General features: G+C 46.6%; 1 protein-coding gene and 1 long non-coding RNA gene across 5 annotated transcripts in view; one reads left to right on the top strand and one right to left on the bottom strand.

Moving 5' to 3' along the window:
• Positions 1-253: 253 nt before the first annotated feature.
• Positions 254-1973, bottom strand: LOC148000083 (uncharacterized). The gene is made up of 3 exons (XR_015641559.1): positions 1828-1973; positions 1138-1188; positions 254-384 (listed from the first exon to the last, which is right to left on the bottom strand). It is a non-coding gene; the product is annotated as an uncharacterized LOC148000083 (long non-coding RNA).
• Bmp6 (bone morphogenetic protein 6) overlaps positions 364-16301 on the top strand; it is a 255105-nt gene continuing 239167 nt past the window's right edge. The window contains exons 1-2 of one of the 4 annotated variants that reach the window (XM_087589870.1): positions 364-557; positions 1178-1251. The gene's annotated coding sequence lies outside the window, so the exon portion shown is untranslated. Of the gene's footprint in view, positions 558-971; positions 1252-16301 lie in introns of those variants that run through there. The other 3 variants (XM_087589869.1, XR_015640641.1, XR_015640640.1) reach the window with 3 other exon arrangements.

The following is a 16301-nucleotide window of genomic DNA, read 5'->3' as shown; positions in this document are numbered from 1 at the left end:
TCTGAAAACACCCTCACAGTAATTCTGGAATATTTTAAAACTGAATATCTAGTTGTTATGCCATATCACATAGATAAAACCAAAGCAAACCAAACCAAAAAACATAATTAGGACCTGGTATGATACACATGCTTCTAATCCTAGCACTTGGGAAGCAGAGACAGGTGGATCTCTATGGGTTTGAAGCCAGCCTGGTCTATATAGTGAGTTCTAAGCCAGTCAAGGCTACATAGTGAGATAATAAACAAAGAACAAACATAAAAATATTTTTAATTGGCTGTGGGAATCAGAGGATGACTCTTCCTGATGAGAGGCTCTGGTTATCAGAAATGGGGCTCCACAGGGATTGCAGATGGCAAGTTCACTGTCCAGCAACTCAGGAGTCTAGAAGGCACAAACTCACACTGGGCAAGGGCAGGAGCAGGAGCAGGAGCAGGGGCAGGGGCAGGGGCAGGGGCAGGGGCAAGGGCAGGGGCAGGTCCCACTTTAGCTGTGGGCATGGGCAAATCCCTTTTATTCGGGACCTTCTTTAAGAAAAAGAATACAGGAGGCTGAAGGTACCTGCTAGCATGTGTAAAGCCCCCCCTTCCACTCCTAGAATTGGGAAGGTGAGGGTGGGGAAGAGAAATAGAAGCAGGAGAAGAAAGAAAAGGAAGATGAGGAGGATGGAGTTGGAATGGGGAGGAGGAAGTGGAGGAGGGAGAAGAGGAGGAAGGGGAGAAGGGAGAGGAGAGGGAGAAGGAGGGAGATAAGAAGGGAGAAGAGCGGGGTTGGGGATTTAGCTCAGTGGTAGAGCGCTTGACTAGCAAGCGCAAGGCCCTGGGTTCGGTCCCCAGCTCCGAAAAAAAGAAAAGAAAAAAAAAAGAAGGGAGAAGAGGAGGGAGAGGAGGAGGGAGAGAAGGGGGAGGAGGAGGGAGAGGAGGAGGGAGAGAAGGGGGAGGAGGAGGGAGAAGAGGAGGGAGAGGAGAAGGGGGAGGAGGAGGGAGAAGAGGAGGGAGAGGAGAAGGGGGAGGAGGAGGGAGAAGAGGAGGGAGAGAAAGAGCAGAGACATGGAATAAGAGGAATAAAAGCAGAAGGAGGAGAGGAAGATGAAATAGAAGGGAGAGGAGGAGCAGAGGGCAAATCTCGGTACCAGACCTTGGGCAGGGTCCTGAACACAAGTCTTCTGGCCCCACAGCACAGTCCTCTCTGAGGAAGAACGAAGATAGAACAGAGAGAAGCTGAGGCCCCTTCCCGGCGGTCTTGGAGCAGGTAAGGAGTATGGATCAATATTTGCATCTTAACAGATGACTGGATGTTGGAGGAAGTGTTTGGCTGCTGGGCTCGCCTTGCCTTTACCGCAGAACATGACCTCCACGGAAGCACAAACATTTGGGCCTGTCTGAGTTCAGATGTCTCTCCTCTACATCAGGGATTGGCAACCTCCTTCTTGCAAAAGGCCAAAAGTAAATACTTTAGGCTCTGTGGGCCATATGGTTCCTGTTGCAATTACTCATCTCTGCTCTTGTAACGGGGACCAGCCCTAGGCAATCCAATAAAATTTTATTTACCAAGATGGGTGATGGGCCAAGCTTGGCCAGCCTAAGCTACAACTTGCTGACCCCTGCTCTAGGACCCCAGGTTACAATAAAAAAGAGTAAGGCATCACCCAGGATGTTTTCTTCAAGTCATTTGAATAATATCAGCATGTGAACCCGATCACAGCAGTGGTTCCAGTTAAAGTTTAGGCCAAAGAGGAGGCACAGAAGGGCCCTGTTCGTGTTTGGGAGCCAAAGGAAGTTCTACACGGTTCCTTGGGTCTTGTACTTCAGTATGACATGTACTCACCCTCTGGATGGCCTGTCCTCTTCATGATGGTCAGCAATCCTCAGTGTATTCTGCTATGATGTTCTTTATCAGTGTTGCAGGACCGTTGAGGGCTTGGGCCACAGCCATTCCATCTTCTCCTGGATGCTCTTTAATAGCCACTGTGACTGGGGACACAGGCACAGTTATTCACACAACACACTTCCAAGTCCAGTCGGGCACACAGCAGTCTCTGTCTCATGATAGCCAGACATGGAGGCATCAATGCCAGAAGTGGTGGTGGGGTGGGGGTAGGGAGTGGGAGGTGCAGGGGTGGAGGGAGACTGTCTTCCCAGCTCTGCCCCACTCCACCCCACCCTTGTGTCTTGGGTAAGAGAAACAAGACCATATGTTTATCTTCGTGCTTACTTCTAAACTCTCAACTGACAGTCACTGACTTTCAGTTGCCTTGCTTTAGGAAACAACCATTCATGTTTCCTGTGGGAATGATAAGCAGGGAGCAAGCTGGTGGAGTTGGCAGTACACACACACATGTGAGAACAGAGCTGTCAGCCTCTCCTGTCCTTGCCTGGTGCTCCCGAACTTGAGCCTTACGTCGTGCTCGGCTCACACACTTAAGGCTTGAGTTATGCTTGGCCCACACCCATGATATAGGATAAACAACCTAGAAGGTGGCTTCAAGGGTCCCTCTGGTCCCCACGCTTTTTAGCTTTTTATCTGAGATCTTGAGGTGGAAGAATTAGCTGCACACACACACACACACACACACACACACACACACACACACACACACGCACGCACACACATCATGCACATGGTGAAAGTATTAAGAGCCAGGTGTGGTGATGCAAGCCTTCAACGTGCCTTTAATCTCAGCAGTTGGATCTCTGGGAGTTTGAAGCCAGCGTGGTCTACATAGGGAGTTTGAGGACAGCCAGGGCTATGTAGAGAGATCCTGACTCAAAAAAGAAAAGAACAGAAAAGAGAAGACAGGAATTACTAATTAAAACCCCACCTCACATAGCTATTTCTCCACTCAAACCTCTGTCCAGATGTGCTGTCATAAACACTCTGAGATGCCATGCCAAAGCAAATGAGCTTCTCAGGAAGCTGGTGAAAGGGACAGTAGGTCAGTGCTCAGCCAAGAAGGTTCTGGAAGCCAGCGCCAGGGAAGGAATGAGGAAGAGGAAGTTCACAGAACATCAAGAGGGTTCCTTCAAAAGGGACTGATTAAGATAGCAAGGGAGTGAGTCAGACTTATGGGTGAACCGATAAAGCAAAGATGTTTTTGTGAAAATGGCTGTTGCAAAAACACAAGTGACTACACACTGACGGCGTGTATCAGAAGTAGTCCTGCCCAACCCCCCCCCCAACCACAGAAGCCTCCTCTCCTTTGTGCTCATCTTGAGGTCTGATGGATGCAAAAGTTCTGCTTGATATTAGCATAAGAACATATTTAATTTTCCCAGATAAATTTTCAACTTAAGATTTTATTTTATTTACGAAAACACATCTCCCCTTTTAGCTGTTCCTCCTTTGTACTATTTGGGCTCAGAGAATGAAGACGGTTTTCCATAATGTTGGAGTGGAAAAACCTTCTTCTATAATCAAGATATCAATAGGGTGATGTCCCACCAAAATTTTGATACTTTCTTTGCACAACAAATTAAAGATGACGGAGCGACTCAGTGAGAATATGTTCGAGACATACAGCCATAAGTGGCCAATTACCATGACACAGAGAAAGCAAAGACAGATGAAGAAAAAGAAAGAAAGGTAGCTAGGAGTTCCCGAACAACACAAGCTATTGCTCTTGCCCTGGTTGCTTCCCAGAACTAGATGGTAAAACCCATTGCTGAAAATAAAACACACTTTGGCTATGCAAGATATAGAAAAATAAAGGCACTGACCTGAAAAACACACCCCACCCCGTCACCCCCTTTCTGTCTAGTTTTCATAGTGCTCAAGGCTGCCAGGAGAGAAAAAGCCATTAATCCTGCACCCTATAACACTGACCTGCAAGGCAAGATGTGCCTCTGGGCACAGCGGTAGCACAAAAGTTGTGGGAGCAACCAACCATTTTCTGATTGGATTTGAGGTATGCTCTGCAGGATGGAGTTCAGACCTGGTACTCTAAACTGGGTCAAAAAGCTCATGGCTAGACAGGCCACAAGCCTAGCCTGTCGAGAACCTACTCCTGTTGTCTTACTAAATGGACATGTAGTCTGTCAGACTGCCTTCTAAATCTTTATGCTTTAGATTGATTAGTAATGCCTCGGGAAACTTCTCTCTGCAGTGGGCTACAGTTAATGCAGAGGCTCTTAACTGGTCAAAGGGCTGAGTGACTGCCGAGCGCTAGGCCCTTAAATGGAACATCTGTATCCCCTCCACCACCCATCCCCCCAGGTTCAGGGGACATCATGGAAGGGGGAGTGGAAAGAATGTAAGAGCTGGAGGATGGGGAGGGGTGCTATGAAGTCCTGTCTTCTGGAGATGACATGGCCGTGAATGAACTCGACCAGCTCTGATTATATCCACAGGACCAAGCCAACAAGATCAGCAAGCGAACATTCCAACAGGCAGTGCTAATTGGACTCAGAGAATTAAAAAAAAAAATAAAAGGAGAGGACATGAAATGGGAGGGCAGATGTGCTGGGGAGTGTCTGAGGGGAGGAGGAAGTTGGGGTGTGTTGATCAATATACACTGTTTACATGTATGAAATTGCCCAAGAATAAGCAAAAGCTATTGCGTTAAGAAAAGAAAGATAAGGGGTTGGGGATTTAGTTCAGTGGTAGAGCGCTTGCCTAGGAAGCGCAAGGCCCTGGGTTCGCTCCCCAGCTCTGAAAAAAAGAAAAAGGAAAAAAAGAAGAAAAAGAAAAAGAAGAAAAAGAAGAAAGAAAAAAAAAAGAAAAGAAAGATAAACCTGGAGCAAAACTGTCAAAGATCACGGTTAACAGATTCAGAGAAGTGGGTGGTCAGGATGTGACTGAAGACACATCAATACCTACATTTAATGGTTGCCAGGGACCACAAAAGAACACCTGCCCCAGCCATTTCAACCATGCAGTATGGGTGCACGGACAAAACCCACACACCCTCGTACCTATTTTTGTCTTTGGGAGGCCCAAAGTTAGCAGTGGCGAGCAAAAAGAAAATGTGTCTATCATTTGATTTAGTGATCCCGCAGCTAGGATTGGAGGCCATCCCTCAGGAATACTCCACACGCCCACACTGCCCCATCAGTTGTTCATTAAGATCTCGTGATGACAAATGTTAGAAACACTGCTGTCTCTACTACTGGCTCAGAATGTGTCTTCAAGAGTTTACACAAACCTCATCCTCCAGGGCAGCCTGGCAAATAAATACTTTTGCTGTCTTGTGTCTTCAGAGGACTCACCTGAGCACTGGTGCAGGTTATTCCAGGTCACTCAGCTGCTGGGAAGTGGGAGGTGCAAGTGTAACATGAGCCCGGCAATCTGACTTGTAATGCGTACCATACAACTCCTAAGTTCTATTGTATAAATCACAATGTCCTAACAAGACAGATTATAAAATGAAACAGATGGGTAGCAGTGTAAATTCAGTTTTTAAAAATGCAAAATGCTGCATATGTGGGAGGGGTGGTGGTGGTGGTGGTGGTGGTGTGTGTGTGTGTGTGTGTGTGTGTGTGTGCACACGTGCATGTGCAATGGAAGGAACATACACATTGTTAATAACAGTTGCTCCAACCAGGCTACATTTGATGCATATAAGAATGAGGTATGATGGTATAGGAAGAATTTTCATTTCTATTATGTAAGTTGTTGACTATTTAAGAATATTGAACAGTGGTGGAGCACGCCTTTAATCCCAGCACTTGGGAGGCAGAGGCAGGCGGATCTCTGAGTTTGAGGCTAGCCTGATCTACAGAGTGAGATCCAGGACAGCCGGAGCAGAGAAACCTTGTCACGAATACTATCCCCCCACCAAAAAACAAAAAAGAAAGAAGAAAAAAGAAAAGAAAGAAAGAAGGAAGGAAAGAGAAGGAAGGAAGGAAGGAAAGAAGGAAGGAAATTTAAGAAAATTGTAGTAGTTGGGTGGCTTGCAGGTGTCACTGACCTGGCTGTGAGCAGTTTCACTAGAGCCATGATTGGCTCTAGGTTTTATTGACTGGATGGAAGTCTTATCAGGGTGATGGCAGCAAGTGGGGCAGTGGTCCAAGTGGGGTGAGCAGTAGGCCAGCTGCTCTCCGGAGGTGCTCTGGGAGTGGCTTCAGACTTGACCACAGACATGAGAGAAACCATGCTCTCTCAGGATCATACTTTCTCTCCCTGAAGGCTCTGGAGAAGGGTCTTCCTGGCTTCCTCCTCACTCCTGTTCTTTGTGCGATCCATGTTGTGTCTTGTGGACTTGTCATGCCAGTCTCTGCCTGTATTGTAGGGTACTGTCACGAGCCTCTTCTCTTAGGTGCGCCAATCACGTTGGACTTAAGGTTCACACTGCTTTTGTATGATCTCGTCTTGATTTGATGGCTCTATGAACCTCATCTCGACTCACACAGATGTCATAAGTTTGCAAGCTAATTTACAAACAGAATTTCAAAAGCAACTTGAATTCAGGCACCTTGCGTGGATGGACAGTGCTTGCCCCAGAAGATATGGGACCAACCATTGGTGGTTGGGATTGGGACTTGGATATAAGCAAGAGGGGTACAAAAGGCAGAAAATGGGAAGACAGAGGTTTCTGGGAGCTTTGTGCTACTCAACCTTAGGTGGCCTACTTATGACTTCTTTAAATATATATATAATGTATGTATATGTTATATATTCAATTTATTCTTTGACAGTGTCATGCATGCATATCTTTACCATAGCTACCTCACCTTGCCCTTCTCTTTCTCCTGGGACTCTGCTCACCACGTCTTCCTTCTACCTTTCTAACACACCGTATGTAATCGTGCTGCCTGCTGGAATGTTGGTTCACCTTATTGACCTGTGCCTGTAAGCCCAGCTGCACCGTTTGTGAATACAATGGCCATGTCCTGTCCAGAGGACATTTCCCAGCACTTGCCCTCATCCTCTGCCTCTGACAGGAAGGGAAGGAGGGGCCAGGGAGGGGAGGAAGGTGGTAGGAGAGGACAGAAAAGAGGGGGGGGGCATATTTGATTCACATAAGAGGTCAAAAGTTTGCAAGCTAATTTAAAAACAAAATTTTAAAGGCAATTTGAACCTAAGCATCCTATGTGGGTGGACAATGTGTGCCCAGAAGATATGGGTTATTAAATGAGAACTCTCAGTTCTCTCAATTTTCTCATCTGATTTTCCCTGAACCTGGAGGGGAAAGTGGTTAATATAGATGTTCCATTTCAGGCTAAACGCCCGACAATAAATTATTCTCAGCTCTTTGACCTACTATGAGGCTCTGCATTAACTGAGGTCTGTTACAGAGAGAAGTTTCTCTGGATATGGTTGCAACAGCACTGATCTATGAGTATAAGAATAAAGATTCAGAAAGCAGTTTGACACATGTTCTTTTAGAACAGAAATACTTTCTTCCCTAGGGCCCCTGACCTTGCCAGCCATGGGCTTTTAGCCAGATTTACAGTACCAGGCATGAATTCCTTCAGTGGAGCACACCTCACATCCAATCAGAAAGTGGTTGGCTGCCCCCGTAACCTACATGCTATTACTGTACCTGTGGGCACATTTCGCCTGCAGACTGGTGTTGTGTCTTCAGGTTTAGTACTTACTTTCTCCTCCAGTGGTCTGCATAGCACCTTTGAGCACCGTGAAAACTGGGCAGCAGGAGCGGGTTTTCAGTCAGTTCCATCCCAGCCGGATCTCTCTGTGGCCTACGAGTGAAGTGGTTGCCTCTCTTCCTCCTCCTCCCCCCTTCTCCTCCCTCTTCCTCCTCTTCCCCCTCTTCCTCCTCTTTCCCCTCTTTCTACTCCTCCCCCTCTTCCTCCTCCTCCCACTTCCTCCCCCTCTTCCTCCTCTTCCCCCTCTTCCTCCCCTCTTCCTCCTCTTCCCCCTCTTCCTCCCCTCTTCCTCCTCTTCCCCCTCTTCCTCCCCTCTTCCCCCTCTTCCCCCTCTTCCTCCTCTTCCCCCTCTTCCTCCTCTTCCCCTCTCCCCCTCTTCCTCCTCCCCTCTTCCTCTTATTCCTCTTCCTCCTCTTCCCCCTCTTCCTCCTCTTCCCCTCTCCCCCTCTTCCTCCTCCCCCTTCCTCCCCCTCTTCCTCCTCTTCCCCCTCTTCCTCCCCTCTTCCTCCTCTTCCCCCTCTTCCTCCCCTCTTCCTCCTCTTCCCCCTCTTCCTCCCCTCTTCCTCCTCTTCCCCCTCTTCCTCCTCTTCCTCCTCTTCCCCCTCTTCCTCCCCTCTTCCTCCTCTTCCCCCTCTTCCTCCTCTTCCTCCTCTTCCCCCTCTTCCTCCTCTTCCCCTCTCCTCCCTCTTCCTCCTCCCCTCTTCCTCTTATTCCTCTTCCTCCTCTTCCCCCTCTTCCTCCTCTTCCCCTCTCCCCCCTCTTCCTCCTCCCCTCCTCCTCTTCCTCCTCTTCCCCCTCTTCCCACTCTTCCTCCCCCTCTCCCTCCTCTTCCCCCTCTTCCTCCTCCTTCCCCTCTTCCCCCTTTTCCTCCTCTCCTCTTCCTCTTATTCCTCTTCCTCCTCCTCCCCCTCTTCCTCTTCCCCCTCTTCCTCCTCTTTCCCCTCTTCCTCTTCCCTCTCTTCCTCTTCCTCTTCTTTCTCTCCTTTCTTCTACAGTAGGATCTTACCATCTAGTTCTCGTGGCAGGAGCACTGCAACAGACTCTCGTTTTGGTGGCTTCAGGACCCCCCTGACTAGTACTCATAGAGAGGCTATGCCACTGAATTTTCATATTTAATAACATACATCTTCTGGGGGAAAACATTGCCCATCCATGCAGCATACCTGTGTTTAAACTGTGTTTAAATTGTATTTTTAATTTGCTTATAGGTCACATAAATTCCCTCTTCTTCCCTCTTTCATCCTCACCTCCTTCCTACCGTCTTCTTTTCCTGTTGCATCCTCCCCTCACTTCCTCTTCCTTCATTTTTATTTTTGAGACAGTATTTCTATGTAGTGCCAGCTGGTCTTGAACTCATGATTCTAGTGCTTTGGTCTTCCATGTGCTGAGACTAGAGGAATGAACCACTACATTCAGCTTAAATTCCTTCTTCATTTAAACCGTAGTTTAGATTTTCTTTTGCTTATTGCCAAATTCATGCATCCCTAATTGATATTTTAACGCCATATCCATTCACCCACCCATTAACCCATCCATCTATCTGCCTACCCATCCACCTGTCCATCTATCCACCTGTCCATCTATCCACCTACCCACCTACCCATCCATACATCCATCGTTCCATCCATCCATCCATTCATCCATGGCATCCATCCATGGCATCCATCCATCCATCCATCCATCCATCCATCCATCCATGGCATCCATCCATCCATCCATCCATCCATCCATCCATCCATCCATCCTGTTAAGCAATCCTTAGAAGATGCTAACATTGTGTCGTTCAGGGAGCTAAATGGAATATAATTCAGAACTGAGTTGGGGACATGAGTACTTAGTGTTTATTAAGTAGATGAATGAATGGAATTCTTTTATGGAACTGACACTGGCAAGTAGACAATTAAAATGTGTGGTGGAGCGTGAACGGAGGCACAGGGTGTTTTCCTGTAGGCCATGAAAGTCCTGAGGCTAAAGGTACTGAGACAGAGACAATAATCAACTCTAATGGAGGCATGGAAGGTAAAGGAGGTGCGGCTGGATGGAGAGATGGCAGTTTGGGGGTCAGGGCTAAAGGTCGAGAGAAAGGAGAGAAACACCATGAAGGTCAATTTGGAGACCTGAACATGGACATACACCCCCCCTAAAATGGTAAAATGTCCAAAGAGGGGCTACAGTGTGTACATTCTGGGGCAGGGATCGTGTTACCAGGTGATTTACTGATGTGTTTGAGGCAGGGTCTTGCCTTACATTTACGCTCTTCCTATGCCCAGTGCTGACACTGGTGCTGTGCAGCCCTGTGTGCGGCTGGGAAGCCTCTCAGTTTCTACATTACCTGACTGCTGACTGCTAGACAGCGCACAGCAGAAGGAGAAGGCCCCTGCAGAGCAAACCTTTCCCTTTTGAGTCAGATGCTGGGCTGGTTGATGCTGGAGTCTCCGGTTCATAGCATGTGCAAAGTCTAGGCTTTGTGCTTTGTGGAGCATGTGTTAATGCTCACGGGATGTCTCCAGTAGGCCTTTCACTCACACGTCATCCCTTCGCAGCTGTGTTTTCTGGACAGAGCCTCGGAAAGCTGGGTAATGCTCAAGCTTCCTCCTGACACTCAGCTTCTCCCTCTCTGTCTCGCTTGCCAGGGGAACACACATAGGTAGCTTTCATTTCCATGGGCCTCCTTCCCCGTATTTCTAAAATTAACCTAAACACTTCAGGAAAAAAAAACCCACATGATATAAAATGTGTTCTGCTCCGAGTAAGTGCTCAAAATTGGTGGAGTGTGTGTGTGTGTGTGTGAATCGAAATGAAAACTGTTAAGAGCCAGCATCTTGAGGAAATCCGTCATCATTGGGAAAGAGTAATCAGAAAGTGTGTTGTTTTTGTGGTGTGTGTGTGTGTGTGTGTGTGTGTGTGTGTGTGTGTGTATGCCACAGCATGTGTATGGAATTCAGAAAACAACCTTGGATGTTAGTTCTTGCCTCCCATTTTGAGATCCAGGTCTCCTTTTTTTCTTGTTGATGGTTGTGTACACCAGACTAGCTGGCTGGCCCATGGACTTCTGTCTCCACCTCCCATCCCATCCCAGCCGTACTGAGATTACAGATGTGTGCTACCATGTCTGACTTTATGTTGATTTGGGGATTCGGAGTCAGGTCTTCACTCTTGTACTCACTGAGCTGTCTCTCCAGCACCTAGGTTGACCTTTGTGTTTTCCTCATGGCGAGTTGCTTCTGAACTTGCTCCTGGATATGAGTGCTTGGACAGGATTGTAGCTCTTTTGGACAATGTAGCTTGGGGGTAACAGTGGTAGCTTGGGGGTGACAGTGGGCGTGTTCTAGATGTGGCAGGTATATAAAGCTGAGCATTTCTCCTGAGGTTCTTTTGAGGGTTTTTGGAAGAGCCCCTTCTCCTTGGATCACTCATTTTTGTTCTTTTTCTTTCCATTTCTTTCTTTATTTGTTTCTTTCTTTGTTTCTTCCTTTCTTCCTTCTTCTCCTTCTTCCTCTTCCTCTTCCTCCTCTTCCCTCCTCCCCCCTCCTCCTCCTTTTTAGATATTTTGATACAGAGTCTCATTAAGTAGCCGAGACTGGCCTCAAACTCAGGAATCCTGCTTCTGCTTCCTAATTGCAATCGGCGGGCATTAATTCTCATTTAGAAAGCATCTGTGACAGCTGATTTCTTATTTCCTTTCCCAGCCCCTAGGCCCATGGACTTACTCTTCTGTTTTCTTCCTTCTGAGGATCCTTTCCCTGCATGAATGCCCATTTATGGCAGAGTATTAGGCCAACACCCTCTGGCTCTATCTCACTCACAGCGTATCCATTACCCACCATACATCCATTACCATGGCCATTCAGTTTGCTCAGTCCAAACCCAGGGCAGCAGCAGACTTTCTCCATGCCTCTGATTATGGCTCAAGAGCTAGATTTATTTTCTTTAAACACACACACACACACACACACACACACACACACACACACACACACACACCTTATATATATCTTACTCAGTAAGTTCTGAGTACTTATCCTACCTACCTTGACTTTCCTGCTTACCCAACAAACATGCTAGCCTCGCTGCTGTCCTTTGCTATTGACAATTCCAAGGCTTCTTCTCCATGTGTAACTCGCATGACCCAGGTGCTGAGTCCTCTGTCTCTCTGAGCCTCTCCTAGCCTTTCCTCTTGTGGATATCTCTGCCTGATTATCCTGTAAGAGAGTACAGATATCTAATATATATATAATCTAATATCTATCTATCTAATATATATATTAGATATCTATATATATTATATATATATTATATATATCTAATATATATTAGATATATATATTAGATAGATATATATTAGATATCTGTCCTCTGTTTTCTCCCCAAATTGTAGAGGACTTTCTTTTTTTTTTTTTTTTGGTTCTTTTTTTCGGAGCTGGGGATCGAACCCAGGGCCTTGCGCTTCCTAGGCAAGCGCTCTACCACTGAGCTAAATCCCCAACCCCTGTAGAGGACTTTCTTTATGCTTCTCAAAACCTGATCCCAGAAGAGCTCTTCTCTCTAGGTGTGAGATGAGAAACAAGTACATCTCATCTCACTGAGAGAAGGGTAGAGACCATACTGATTACCTTTCCTTTCTCTGTCTTTATCAGGATCCCATGCCCTTCTACTCCCCACGAAGTTGAGGGACACAGGGTCATGCATGAGTCAATTTTGAAAATTTGCTTTGCAGTGTTACAGATTGAATGTTCCATCCTCTTAAAATCCACACATTGAAGGCATATAATATTAGGAGGTGGGGCCTTTGGACATGATTAAGTCACGAGGGTGGAGCCCTCGTGAATAGGGTAAGTGCTCTAATAAAAGAGACTCCGGAGAGCTGTCTTGTTCTTTTTCTTCCCGCATATATGGTTAAACATTATTTCTGGGTGTGTCTGTGGGGATGTGTTTGAAAGGTTTGTGTGTGTGTGTGTGTGTGTGTGTGTGTGTGTGTGTGTGTGAGAGAGAGAGAGAGAGAGAGAGAGAGAGAAAGAGAGAGACTCTCTGATTCACTCTCTTTGCCTGCCTGTTTGATCTAGAACATCAAATGCACCTCATTATCCGTCATGATTCTCAGACCTTCAGATAGTAGCCCATTATACCTGTCTGTTTCTGTTTATCATCTATCTGTGAGGTATGTACTAATAAAGGAAGAGGACAGAGGACTGTTTCAGGAGTCAGTTCTTTCCTTCTCCCTCACGAGGCAGGGTCTTTCTTATCTCTGCTGTCCTGTTGCCCCGTGCTAGCTGACCCACGTGCTTCTGCCAACTCTTTGGTCCCAGACTCTCTCGTCGCCATCAGAGGGCTGAGGTAACAGGAGAGCATCGCTGCATCTGACTTCTTAGGCAGGCTCCAGCGATTGACCTTGGGTCACAGGCCTTCGAGGTTAGCAGTTTATGCCATCCTCATTTTGCAATGATGTTTTGCTATCTTAACCATTCTGGCAAGAAAGACACTGTGTCTTTGGGATTGGGATAATTCTTAGAGAAAATAAAAGTCCTGGCCAGGAGTGTAACATTGATGTGCAACTGACTAGTCCAGAGCCAATCTTCTCTGCCTGATCCCATAACACAAGAGTCCAATTTGCTCTAATTATCCCAGGGCCAGTTGTCAGGCAAACAGACCCACCATTGTAGCCCAGAGCCCAGGTCCATATCTGAAGTCTGCAACCTGCAGCCGGCAGCCCCGCAGCCCACAGCCCCGCAGCCCCGCAGCCCCGCAGCTGGCTGCCCAGCATAGCTATTCTCACGAGTTAGTTCTGAGTACTTATCCTACCTACCTTGACTTTCCTGCTTACCCAACAAGCATGCTAGCCTCGCTGCTGTCCTTTGCTACTGAAAACTCCAAGGCTTCTTCTCCATGTGTAACTCGCATGACCCAGGTGCTGAGTCCTCTGTCTCTCTGAGCCTCTCCTAGCCTTTCCTCTTGTGGATGTCCCTGCCTGATTACCCTGTAAGAGATTACAGGGTTTTGGCTCTCCCACTCATATCTATCCTCTATCTGTGGGTTTTGGGTTTTTTTGCATCTATGCCTTAAATCCTTTAAATGGAAATTATGAAGACAAGTAAGATTACGATTAAAAACAATGCACACAAAATGCAGTAGAATGGCTGTATTAGGTAGAATAAAAATTTAGAAATGATTTCAAGTGTGCAGGAGGATGTGAGTGTAGGTTCCGCGCGAACATCACATACCCTTATAACGGGTCTTGAGCATCCAAAGATAATGGATTTGGATGATTCAAGAGATGCAGGAACTAACCCTCTGCAGTCATCAAAACCTGTTTGTGTGCACGTCCTGCTGGTTGCTTCTATCTCTCTCTCTGAACCCTGACTAACGGCCACTTGGCTGCTGTGAGAACTAAATGAGATCCTTCCACTAAAGACTGAATCTTATCAGTCATGGAGATGCGGAGCCAACCATCTTCCTTGAGGGGGAACACTTGACTTCTTGCTCCAGTAGGAGTGCTAGGAAGCCAGCGGTCCAGTGTTTTGTGGCATCCTTTCTCGTAGTGTCAACTCTCAGAGGGGCAAAGGGTGTATTTCCTGATGTATCTCCTGGAACCTGAACCCATTCCAAGGCACCCAAAGGAAGAGAGAGCATGTCCCTTGGCTCTATGGGATCCTAATGCTGAGATAACTCATACAGAAAGCAAGAAATGGCCCTGGAAAACACTGGGCTTGAGGCTGAAGTTCTTTAGCCTGAGTCTGATGGTTATTCCTGATTGAGAGTAGTACCTTAAAGACCATATTTAAAGAAAAAGACGTCCTAGATGCCAATAAAAATAATAACCCAATAAAAAAATAATAACCAAGCAAGAAAACTGGAAAACCTATAGGCCAATGAATCCAGATTGGGTGGCCAAGGTATAATTGTTGTGGGTTAGGAATTGTCTGTGTTTGGCTATCCTCAGTGGCTGGCTGGCACCTTGTCTGCTAGCCCTCCCGTCTGTCTGGACTAGATACTTGTGTTTGCTGCAAGTAAAAAGATAATCACACTTGGTTTAGCAACTCAACACTCCAGGAGTAGAGTATAGGCTGAAAAAGTTAGTCTTGGGCTGAGGAAACCTTTTTTAAAAATTTATTTATTTATTTTTATTATTTGTGTGTGTGTGTGTGTGTGTGTGTGTGTGTGTGTGTGTGTGCCTGAAGAGGCTAGAAAAGGAAGTCAGACCCCCTGGAGCTGGAATTACAGGCAGTTGTGAGTCCCCTGATGTGGATGCTGAGAACTGAACTCTTGTCAGAGTTCAAGAAGAGCAAGCAATTTTTAAGCACGGAGCCACCTCTTCATCCCCACCTGAGGAAGTATTTTCCTTAGGTCAAATGAGGAGATCCTCAGAGACTGGGGGAATGAAAGGCTTGTGGCATTAGAAGGTGAGAAGACTTGGTTGGTCATAGCCAGGGTAGGAGAGGCAACTGGAGGGTTAAGTATAAGTAACCACCAGACCCTGATCAGAGAGTCTGGAAAGCTGTAGTCAGTGGTCTTGATGGTGGAGACACTCCCCGGGGGCTGGTAGAAAGCCTAGCAGGCTAGGCACCAGGCTCAACGGGTAAGCTGCAGGAATGAAGCCCCCGTTTCACCCCCAGCTCCACATAGAACGAGTTTGGTGTCACAAACCTGCAATCCCAGAATTTGGATTTGAGAGGTAGAGGGAGGAAGATTTGAAGCCAAGGGTCATCCTTAAAAGTAAATTCAAGGTCATATGAGACCTTGTCTAGAAAAGAAAAAGAAGAGATATTGAGAAAGTCTATGGGAGAACACTGTACAGGTACAGTCTTGTGGAGCCCTGCTGGGAAAAGGCAGCATGGGACTCAAGACAAGGATTCCAATGCAAATTGAGCTCCTAAGGACAGAGGGCATGGAACATGAGTCATGGCAGCACAAGAACAATGAGTCCTCGTTTGTTTTTTGTTTGTTTGTTTTCTGACAAAAAAGGAACAATAACCTAAATAATTCGCTTACGTTTTATAAAGACGACATCACATATTTACACTATATTCTTAATTCCAGTTTGTGAAATGTTCATATATGTTTCAGGCACCCAGGGTGCACACAGAGGTTCCTGTCCATGCTCCGTGTCCACTATCCTCTCTCATGCTCACATCTACCCTTAGCAAGCTCTCGGCAAGACAGATGTTCCCAATTTAGCCTTCAAAAGCACACAGTAATAAAATAATCTGCAAATTAGCATGTCGGTAGGGCCCAGTGTTTACAATGCACTTCCAACAGAAGGCCCCGTCACTGCCTGTTTGCATCTGTGTGGGGAAGATGGGTTTGCCCAGCGAGCATTACCGTGTTATCTCCCCAACTTTCATGTGCCCACTGCAGCTCAGCAGAACATTCTTACTTTGAAGTAAGTATTTGTACTTCTTGAAACACCCAATTTCTCCTTGTTTCTTTCTCTTCTTTTTCTTTGTCCTCCTCTCCTGCTGCTTCCTCCTCCTCTCCTCTGCCTTTCATTATCATTTTTTATTTTTGAGTGGTTGTCAATTCTTCTTAGAAGATAGTCGAGGCCTGTTTGCTGGGTCAAGCCTCCTCAGAGGAAGTGAAAGAGTCACATGAGTTCTTAATTGGTTTAACCTGGGAACAATTTGGATAAGCAAAGGCAGAATGGAAGAAGAGCAAGTGTTGTGCTGGCGGATGACCAAGGATGCCTTGCTGAGGTACACAGGAGCATGTCTTCTAGAACATAACCTATGTGACCTTTGCTCTACACTGTCAGTGGACAGTCCT

This window comes from Rattus norvegicus, chromosome 17, assembly GCF_021556685.1.
Source record: "Rattus norvegicus strain SHRSP/BbbUtx chromosome 17, alternate assembly SHRSP_T2T, whole genome shotgun sequence".
NCBI classification, from domain to species: Eukaryota; Metazoa; Chordata; class Mammalia; order Rodentia; family Muridae; genus Rattus; species Rattus norvegicus.
The sequence above is the reverse complement of the archived record's forward strand: the minus strand, read 5'-3'. Positions and strand labels throughout refer to the sequence as shown.